This window comes from Bombina bombina, chromosome 2 (genome assembly GCF_027579735.1).
Source record: "Bombina bombina isolate aBomBom1 chromosome 2, aBomBom1.pri, whole genome shotgun sequence".
Classification (NCBI taxonomy): domain Eukaryota; kingdom Metazoa; phylum Chordata; class Amphibia; order Anura; family Bombinatoridae; genus Bombina; species Bombina bombina.
The window spans coordinates 508,056,377-508,066,646 of record NC_069500.1 but is presented as its reverse complement, the minus strand read 5'-3'; the positions used below and the strand labels follow the sequence as shown (position 1 = coordinate 508,066,646).

Here is a 10,270-nt window from a genome sequence, read left to right as displayed (position 1 = left end):
TGTTCCTTATTCATTAGCAGATGGAGTAGAGCAGAGGATTCTGGGAGCTATCATAGGTCTCAAAGCTTGGAGAGATTTTAATTAGTGGCAATTCCAGCAGTGAGAGAAATTAGAGACTGGCACCCTGGGAGAAAGGAATAAAATAAAGACAGGGATGTGTAATCCACTAACTCTTAAAAACAGTTTGTCTGTATTTTATTTAAACAAAAAGGCAAAGTCTATTTTAAAGACAAATTCTTACACATTAAAGCCGTCACGGGTTGTTCCCGTATTATTTTCTTTTTGTAATAAATGGTTTAGATACCTTTGTAAGGGATGTTTAAAGATTCATTTTTTAAAAACAGCTAATCATGCCTGCATATTCCATCTAAGAAGAACTGTATAATAGCACCTGCACCAGAGTTTTACTTAAAGGGACACTCAAGTCAAAATAAACTTTTATGATTCAGATAGAGAATGCACACTTTCTGGGCAACAAAATCCTACTGAGCATGTGCACAAGCTCACAGGGTATACGTATACTAGTGTGTAATTGGCTGATGTCTGTCACATGATACAAGGTAAAAGTTCCAAAGATCCAGCACCTGGGATTTACACAGTGTGCACACTAAGGGACACTGCACAATACCCCCAAATGAAGGTAACAGTACAAAAGATAGTCGCACCACCAGATTGCCAAAAAGTTCACAGATTTGTTCAATAAAGCAATCTGGTGGTGCGACTATCTTTTGTACTGTCACATGATACAAGAGGCGGCAAAATGGGACAGAAAATAAATATGTCCGAAAAAAAACTACTGCTTGTTTGAAATTCAGAGTAGGTGTTAAATCATTGTCTTTTTATTATGCAATTCTACTGCATTGAGTGGTCCTTTAATGTACTACATTACAACTACACATACTGTACATACAGTTCTCTTCGTTCACAGAGCAGAACCTTTACCTTGGTTTTAATGCTATAATTTAGCCTGTTTAGATATGTTATGCCATAAATCCCCATAAAGGGCCAGATTACGAGTGGAGCGCAAACGTTTGTGCGCAAGTGATAAGGGGTTTACCGTGGGTGTTTACGATCGTTGTGCTTGTTGCTTGTATTACTAGTTGAAAGTAAACACAATTGTTTGAGGGAAATAGTGATATACGCTAGAATGATTACCGCAATTTCAGAGCTCTGGTTAACTGTTTAACAAACAAAAAAGCTGCACAAAACACATGAAAAATACATTACAAAGTATAGTTACAATGATACAATGCGAATGCGCGCTTCCATAGGCTCCTATGGGAGCCTCGCTCTCATGCCGTGAGACACGGCATGAGAACCTAGTGCAGGGAAGGGGTAAGTTGCACAGCGATGGACAGCACATTTAAATATACAGTATATGTTTATGAATACATACATATATATTTATGAGTTTATATGTGCATATACATATATATTTATGAGTTTATATGTGCATATACATATATATTTATGAGTTTATATGTGCATATACATATATATTTACAGGAATAACACAGTCTGCATAGCCGCTATGTAAAGGAAATTTTCAGTGACACCCCACACCTGCCAACTTTAACCACTCATAAATGCTTCTTGCACTTGTTTGTTGTTTTTTTTTAAAGATAGATTTTTTATTTTATTAGGAACTACACTACACTGTATTTTGGGGGCAATTGGAGCACATTTTGAAAATTAACCAGAGATCTGATTTTTGGAGCACTAATTGCTACCACAAGCTCGCAGTAGAAATAACCAGCGTTTTTACATTGATTCGATATTCCCCTCTAGTAAGCGACTCGCAAATAAGTTATTCTGTCCGTTCAAAGACTGTTGCGCTTGCGTGATCAGATCGTCTGTCATGTGACTCGCTGAATTTGCGCATGCGCAAAGTCTAGGAGAAATGAAGACAGGGAAATACAACGTCTATCCAGCAATTATTATTATTATACTTTATTTATGAAGCGCCAACATATTCTGCAGTGCTGTCCGTGGGTAAAATTCATGTAAATAAAACAATGATATCAAACACGTAAGAGACAAGACAACATTTTACAAACACATACAGGAGGAATTGAGGGCCCTATTCCCATGGGAACTTACAATCTAGAAATTAAGACAGGGAAACACAATGCGATGCGCATCGCCATGCGAGTAGCGTTACTATGTCATCTGCACTGCGTGGTGATATAGTTGAAAGCCTCTGGAACGAGCCGAGGCATTGAAAAAAATATTGAATGTTGAGAAGGATGTTAGAGGGAGGAGGAGTTTGGGTGCCATTTTGGAGACATAGAAATCGATGAATACATTAGGAATATTTATGGCTGCTGCTGTTGTTCACTATTGGGGGTATGTGAATAATGATTGTGTGGTTATGGATTTTTACATTAGATAGTGATGTTAGTGGTGGTTACTGTCCCTTTAACTTTTAGTTAAACTTATCATATTTAAACTTAGCCTTTCATGACTTTTATTAATGAAAGGCTGATATAGTCCAAGTGAAAGAGACCCATTTTAAGAACGCCACTACACCGTTTACGGGTGCTCAATAAATTAGCGCTCCACTTGTAATCCAGTCTATAGATGTCTAAAGATGTATATTTGTGTCTATATATATATATATATATATATATATATATATATATATATATATATATATATATATATATATGTGTGTGTGTGTGTGTCAATATATGTATACATATGTGTATATATGTTATTTACAGACATATATACACATAAATACATACATATATAGACATATATATAAGTGCATTGGAGCCCTATTCTAATTAACGCTCAAGCAGAATCGTTAATTAGCACTCCACTTGTAATCTGGTCCAAAATGTGTAATTGTGCATATGGACTAGGTAGTTTAATTATTTTTTTTTATTGTTTATTTTCTACTGTTCTAAGAGAAACTGAAATGCAGAAAATGTATCCTGCAACATACTACAAAATGACTTTCTGTTTGTAACTGATACCGGCAAAAGGAATAAGATAAACATAGTCAAAGAACATACCTGAAATATAAAACAATATACGGCAATGACACACTAAATGGACATAATTGGGACTATTGGTAGTTTATTGTAGGCTAGGGGGTGCTTTTATTTTGGAGAGGCTTTTTTATTTATTTAGGGCTACTAGATTAGGTGTAATTGTTTTTATTTTTCATAATTTCGTTTATTATTTTTTGTAATCTTGGTGTTTTTTATTTTTCATAATTTTAGTGTTTATTTTTTTTTAATGTTAGATTTTTTTAATTTTTTTCGCAGGATTAGTCTTTTTTAAATTTGCAATTTAGGATTTTTAATTGGTAGTTTTTTTTAATTTTATTAGAATAGTAAGGTTAGGTTAATTTATAGTTTAATGTTTATTTTAATTTCACAGGTAAGTTTTTATTTATTTAAATATAGTTATAATTTTAATTTAAAGTTAGGGGGGTGTTAGGTTTAGGGGTTAATAGTTTAATTTAGTGTTTTGCGATGTGGGGGGCTGGAGGTTTAGGGGTTAATAGGTTTATTTAGTGGCGGCGATGTGGGAGGCCGGAGGATTAAGGGTTAATAGGTTTATTTAGTGGCGGCGATGTGGGAGGCCGGAGGTTTAGGGGTTAACAGGTTTATTTAGTGGCAGTGATGTGGGAGGCCGGAGATTTAGGGGTTAAAAAATGTATTTAGTGGTGGCGATGTCGGGGAGCGTTGGTTTAGTGGTTAATACCTTTAATTTAGTGTCGGCGATGTCAGGGAGCGGCGGTTTAGGGGTTAATAAATTATTTAGTGTCGGGGAGTGGCAGTTTAGGGGTTAATAATTTTATTTAGTGTCGGCAATGTTGAGGAGCGGCGGATTAGGGGTGTTTAGACTTGGGGTTTATGTTAGGGTGTTAGGTTTAAATGTAAAATTCTTTTCCCCATAAATATCAATGGGGTTGCGTTACGGTGATCGCCATTCCGCACTTCAGGTGTTATTTTTTTTTCTAACACTTTCTCCCTATTGATATCTATGAGGGAAAGCGTGCACGAGCATGTAAACTCAGCCCTCGGCTTTTGTGCGGTAGGGAGCTTAATGCACCAGAACACACAGCCCAAGGAGGCTTTTTTTAGTAACTTGTAATGGCAGCACTATAGAGAGTGAAATAACGCAACTTTTTTGGCGTTTAGCACAAAACTCGTAATCTAGACGTTTGTGACTTCACAGCTCTGAGAAAAGATAACCAGAATGGGAAAAGCAAGCCTTATTTGACAATGTTATTTGTTGAAGTTAAAACCCCCTCCTTCTTATTTACAGGCTACTCTCAAAAACTATCATTTAAAAAGCTTCTTGGTATCCAATTACAACTGGGTTCAACTGCAAAGATGACTTATGTTAAAATTTAATTGTGCAATCCTATATTTTTAAGCACATTTCTGATTATTATTTTTTTTATTATTTTTTTTTCTCCTGCTCCTATTCTCCATAAATCTTCAAAACAGCAAATCCTTGTGCTTGATAAGATCCCCTTTGTACAGTGGATGGATGTGCTAAGCCTCTGACAGGCTCTATACACATCAGACAAATGCTGTTTTAGATTTGTTTGATCTGACCTGAAAGTCCTTGGAACCATGTGATTTAATTTGCACACATCACTCTACAAATATAGCTGGAAATGAATGGCAAGTTGTCTCATAAGTAAATCAGTTTTGGATAGATCTGCTGGAGTACACTGGAAAGGGGGTTAAAGGAGATCAACACTGAGATATGTAGGAAATCCTCAGTCAGTTTAATTGCAGAATTATACAGCTGTCTTGCGACTAAATCTGTGCTTCTCAACCAATTGTATTAGTACATAAAGGGTTACCCAAACCAGGGATTCATGCTTGTCTTGAAGATTTTCATTTATTTCCTTAATCCGTTTTTGAGTAGCTGACTGCAGCTTCATTACACCACACTGAAACTGTCTACAGACTCCTTTCTGTTTTCATTCCGTAGACTGCTCTGACAAAGCATGGCAACCTTACACCCGTAGTTCCTTACTGCCACCCCAGCAGCTGATGACCTTTTCCAGAATTCCAGCTGGCTTACAAAGGGTTAAAAATAGACACAGGAGAGGCACTAAGCTTATGCCTTCTTTTAATACAGTGACTGGTTTTACCTCATTCCAGAGGCCACTAGCTGTCAGGAGCGGGCGCGTGTGTCAGGCAGATGATGTTCCTAACACCTTGACGTAGAGTGCTGACTAAGCCCAGGACGTCTCACTCACTCCCCTCCCTCCTTCCTGTCAGGTGAGAGGTGAGGTTTTTTTTGTTTTTTTAGTAGGTCTCTGTAGGATTAGAAAATGCAGTCTCTGTACTGGTCAGGTATTAACTCAGATATATATTTATACAAGCAAGAAAAAGAGTTCTTTGGGCAAGAAATAGGACTACAAAATGTACCAGCAAAAAATGGGACAAAGCCAGGAAACAAGAGGATAAAAATAAAGTTATAATATCCTTAGCTGGTGGAACATTTTCTCAATATGTAAGTGCTGCATAGGAGAGAAACTAAGTGGAAAAGGAGAGTTAAAATGGAATGAGGGAGCTGATGTTATTTTCCTCCTGGCTCATTTCCAAATTAATCTGGTAATTAAAAATCAGCACAGATAAATTGGCTGCATCTTGTGGCTTCTGGCCAGAGCTGTCTCATCACTGCATATTTGATTATCACTCTGTCCTTTACAAATCTGTCTCTCTAAACTGCTCAAGTGTCTCTCCAGTCTGCATCTCTTGTGTCTGATGTTTCTCTTTACCTACTGTTTTGTTTTTTAGCTGCCTTCCTTTTTACCATCTATTTTTTTCTCCCAATGACATCCCTTTGAAATGTCTGTAGCAGATATGGGTATAATTACCAATTTCTTCTGAGTCACCTACACAGCACTGCATCTTTCATGATTTTTATTTAGTAACTACAGTCCGATCTCTCCTTTCTGATCTAGCCTGTATATAGTGAAACCCCATCCAGTGAGCTAAAAATCAACCATTCTGATGTTATAGGTTTGAAGTTAGCTGACAACTTTCTTGCTTTGTCAATATCTCTTTTCCTATCAAATATATTATACAGCTGGTCTGTGCTTTGTACTTTAAGGTGTTAAGGTATTTTTTTTGGGTGGGGGTGATATTATCTAGTAACCCCAAGAACAGCTTTGCTGTACATCCTAATAAACCTAACCCATCCCATAGACACATGTCCTCTGATTTGTCATTGTGTGGACAAAACAGCACATAATTACTATTTGTGGCTGTATCTCATTCCACCAGCCCCCCCCCCCCCCCCCCCATTCGCTGGCAGCATCAGCACTGATATTACAGGAGAGGAGCAGGGCGATTCAGGAGTGGAAGATACAGAATTAGAGGAAGGTATTGCTAAAAAAAAGTATATATTGGTGTATCAAGTAGTCTAGTATAGCAGAGTGTAATGTGATGCAGGTGATACAAAGTATGTTGTGTTACATGACTGATGAAAGTATAATGCACGTTTCTCTAAACAACACAAGAGTAGGACAGTTTGTGCTGTGGCTGTCTCTAAGCACAGGAAAAAAAGAGAGTTGTTCATATTACAATGAATAGCAATGTTGTGGTCTTGTGATTTTAAGCACTGGAAATACTGTAAAATATGTATATGTTGTGCTGAAAAAAAAGTATTTTCTGTTCTAGGTGTCTATGCACTGGAATAGAGGCTTATGGTTTGTCACCTGTGTATATACAGGTTGCTTTACAGCATGAAGGTGTTGCATAGGCTTAAAATAGCAGGGTATGTTATTTTACAATTATCAATATGTACCAGAGAAGCAAAGTATTTGTGCTGGAGGAGTCACCTAGCCATAAAAATGAGATTGTACTGTAAGCACAGAAATAGCAGGCTATGTTGTATCTCATGCCTGAGTCTTCAGGTAGCACTAAAAAATATTCTATATAATGGATGGAGGTATCTGTTAGTCCTGGTATAGCAACAAGTGATAGTACAAGTGTCCCTAACATTGCAATAGTATGTTATAGTTTGCTAAATGACAAAGGGACCTGTAACAACTGGTATAGCAGCATACTGTGGTATAGTGTGTTGTGTCGCAGACTCAGGTGTCAGTCAACAATGGATTAAAACATGTTTGATGATGGGTGGAAAAAAGCTCATCAATCAGGACTGGAAAAGCAGAGTGTGTATCATGAAGTTGTTAATTAACAAGGGAATAGCAGAATGAACAGTTGTGCAGAATTAAGTTTTTGGCTATCACTGGAAGAGCAGGTGTCAGCCAGTATAGGAATGGAGAAGAAAAGGCAGAGCTGTGTTTGAACTAGCACTGGCATTGTACAGCGTAGAAGAAGCAGCACAGAAAGAGTTAATAAACACAGGAAGCTACATCAGACAAGAAACAAAGATGGAAAATACTAATAAACTCTACTAATGACAACTAATTAGCTGTGGAAGCATGGGGGGGGGCTAAACAACTGAAAGGGACAGACTGATGAGGGTTAGACACACAGACAATACAGAGTGACATACAGGAAAGGACGACTGTGCACACCCAGAGCAGTAGGACTGAGGGGGGCAGACAGGGAAAGGCTAATTATGCACAAATACGAGGACGAGGGCTGGGAGGGATTTAAAGCTTTGAAGACTCACTTTGAATGGTAACCTGGAGGGAAGATCAGAGAAGAGAGGGTTGCAAAGAAGAGCAAGAAAAGGTTTGAATCTGCATAGAGAAGATCTGAGATGATTTTAGGGGGTAGGTGTTTTGAGCTGCTGTTTGATTGAGAAGCTATTTAATTAAGTGATAAGAGGGAGCAGATTCAGAGCTGACGATTAAAGATGAGAATGCTATGCTGAATTTGGGGGAAAAGAATCAGTGCTCCATTTAATGTTGTGGGATGGGTGTCTGAGCTGACCTCATTGTACTAACAAAAGGTTTATGCTTACCCCTGAGGGAAGAAATGTATATCTTAAGCAATCTTGCCTTTCCTTGCTGTATTATTCTTCGTCATATTTCTAAAAGAAGAATTATTTATGTGTCTATTACCCTTTCTGCTCACCTGTGCATCTACAGGTTACCTCTGAACATATTACATTTCATTATCAAAATATGCTGGAAGAAGACAACCCCTGACTGGTAATTATAAAGGGAAGACCCCTAATCTAATGTTGTGTGCCGATGAGCAAACACCTGATCTAGATAGGTAGAAAATACATGGGAGTAAGTCTGGAGATATTTTATGAGAGGGCACCTAAACTGACACCAGAGGTGCATCTGAACGGATGTGCAAGAGTTAATGTGTGATCTAACATTGAAAGTCAGAGATTGGTTGATCAAAACTGAGAGGGAAATAAAATCAGCATTTTGTTGTACTGGGGTATCTAATATGTTTGCTTAATATGGGTGAGGAGAGGGAAAGTGAACTATTGGTACAAAGCTCTATATATGATGATGTTGTGGGGGCTTTAGAGCTGATATTGTATGGGATTGGGAGCATGTGTTTGGGCGGGCTGAGTTGACTGAAAAGACAACTGAATTACTGCTGATGAGAGGGAGGCATCTGAGCTGCTGGGGATGTCTGATTATATAAGAGATAACAAAGGTATGTGAGTTGTTTAGGGGAGGGCTCTGTGAGTTGACAATAGAGGAGAAGACATCTGAGCAGTTGATAGTGGGGAGAACTGTGAGCTTATGGATGGAGATGTGAGTTGGTGGAGGGGTGTCAGGAACACTGGCCTCTTAGATTGGGGAAGCAGGTTTAGGCTTTTGATTCTGAAGTGGTTACAGTTAGAGTGTAGGAAATATGTTAATAATGCAAGTGAGATGCTCATTAAAAAACAAGCGGTAAAGAATGTTTAGTAGTATAGAGATGTTTTGCAGAATTTTCCCATTAGTGGTGAAGCAGAGTACACAACCAGAACTTATTAATGGCATTAACACAAGACAGAGCTTGGAAATAGCCTCATAATCAAGCAGAAAGGGGGAAGGGACTAAGAGAAATCAGAATCTTTTATTCCTGGTATTCAGACACTAGTACAACAAAGATGCACAATAATGGAGCCGAGAGCTTATACACAGGACTTGTAATCAACGACATAAACCCGGGATTAAGATGCTGACATCTACATAACTGCACAGCTGTGTAATTCAGAACCTAGCAACATTAAATCTGCAAAAGTGATCATTCAAAAGCCATAAATTATAATGCATTTAAAAAAATGTTGTTGAAAGAAAACCCGGACAATGTAAACACATATGAGCTCTCTATGCACTTGGCTTACATGTTAGCACTTACACTCTCAGAGATACACAAAGTTGCCACTGTTTTTATGCACCTAATCAAACCCATGAAACCACATACCAACTCTAGGGATATGGTTAAAGCTACATACCAGTCCAGAACCACTATGATTGAATCAGGAAGTGGGCAAAACTCACCAAATGCCTTCTCTAGCCTCGCCTGTTTCTCTGTTATTCAGGGCAAGTTCACTCAGCTTCTTATTATTTAGTGAAACACCTGCTAGATTAAAGTGACAATATACACCAATTATATAGACACTATTATAAAGGAGAATATGCACAGATACTGTTATAAAAATCCAGTATAAAACCTTTTAAAAACATACTTAGAAGCTACCAATTTAGCACTCTTGATGAGGTTAGGCTGGGACACCCGCTGAAATGAGCTGGGAACACAGAATGAAAAGACACTCCTCCCCCCGTCCCCCCTTCTCTGCATATAAAAAGACAGTATACATCTAATACTTTGGGGCTTAGTATGACGTCGTTTTTACAAAAACACTTCCAGATGTGTTATATAAATGGATCATCTACAAAACATTTATGCAAATTAAAATCTAGTGTACAATGTCCCTTTAATATAGCTACTGAAACTACCGATACATTTTGGTCAATTTTGCCCAGTGAATATTAAAAGATTTCAAGCACTACAATACAAATGTATTTCCCTTTTCATAAAAAAAAATCTTTTTTTCTTAGGTCTGTCATAATATCACTTATTTTTTATCTTTCTACCTCTCATTATTTCTGTTTCCTTTTCTTTCCCAACACGTAGGAATCTCAGATCAAAGTTCTCTTCCGTTCCTGTATCTCCAGGGACCTGCCTGCATGAAACACACAAATACATTCCCCACCCCCTCCCTTCAGAAATGGTATACCCCACTAACTCAGGTGCACCATGTTCTCTTGACCTATGAACTGACAATCTAGAAGGACTTCAGTTAGCAAAAAAGGATTATGTGTCTGTAATTAAACTCTTTTAAATTAAAGGTT

At 37.8% G+C, this 10,270-nt stretch overlaps 1 protein-coding gene across 8 annotated transcripts in view; it reads left to right on the top strand.

Annotated features, from left to right (window-relative positions):
* Positions 1–5,110: 5,110 nt before the first annotated feature.
* ADCY4 (adenylate cyclase 4) overlaps positions 5,111–10,270 on the top strand; it is a 166,801-nt gene continuing 161,641 nt past the window's right edge. The window contains exon 1 of one of the 8 annotated variants that reach the window (XM_053702263.1): positions 5,111–5,258. The gene's annotated coding sequence lies outside the window, so the exon portion shown is untranslated. Of the gene's footprint in view, positions 5,266–5,292; positions 5,494–5,572; positions 5,595–6,297; positions 6,369–7,607; positions 7,733–8,000; positions 8,114–10,270 lie in introns of those variants that run through there. The other 7 variants (XM_053702262.1, XM_053702264.1, XM_053702268.1 and 4 more) reach the window with 7 other exon arrangements.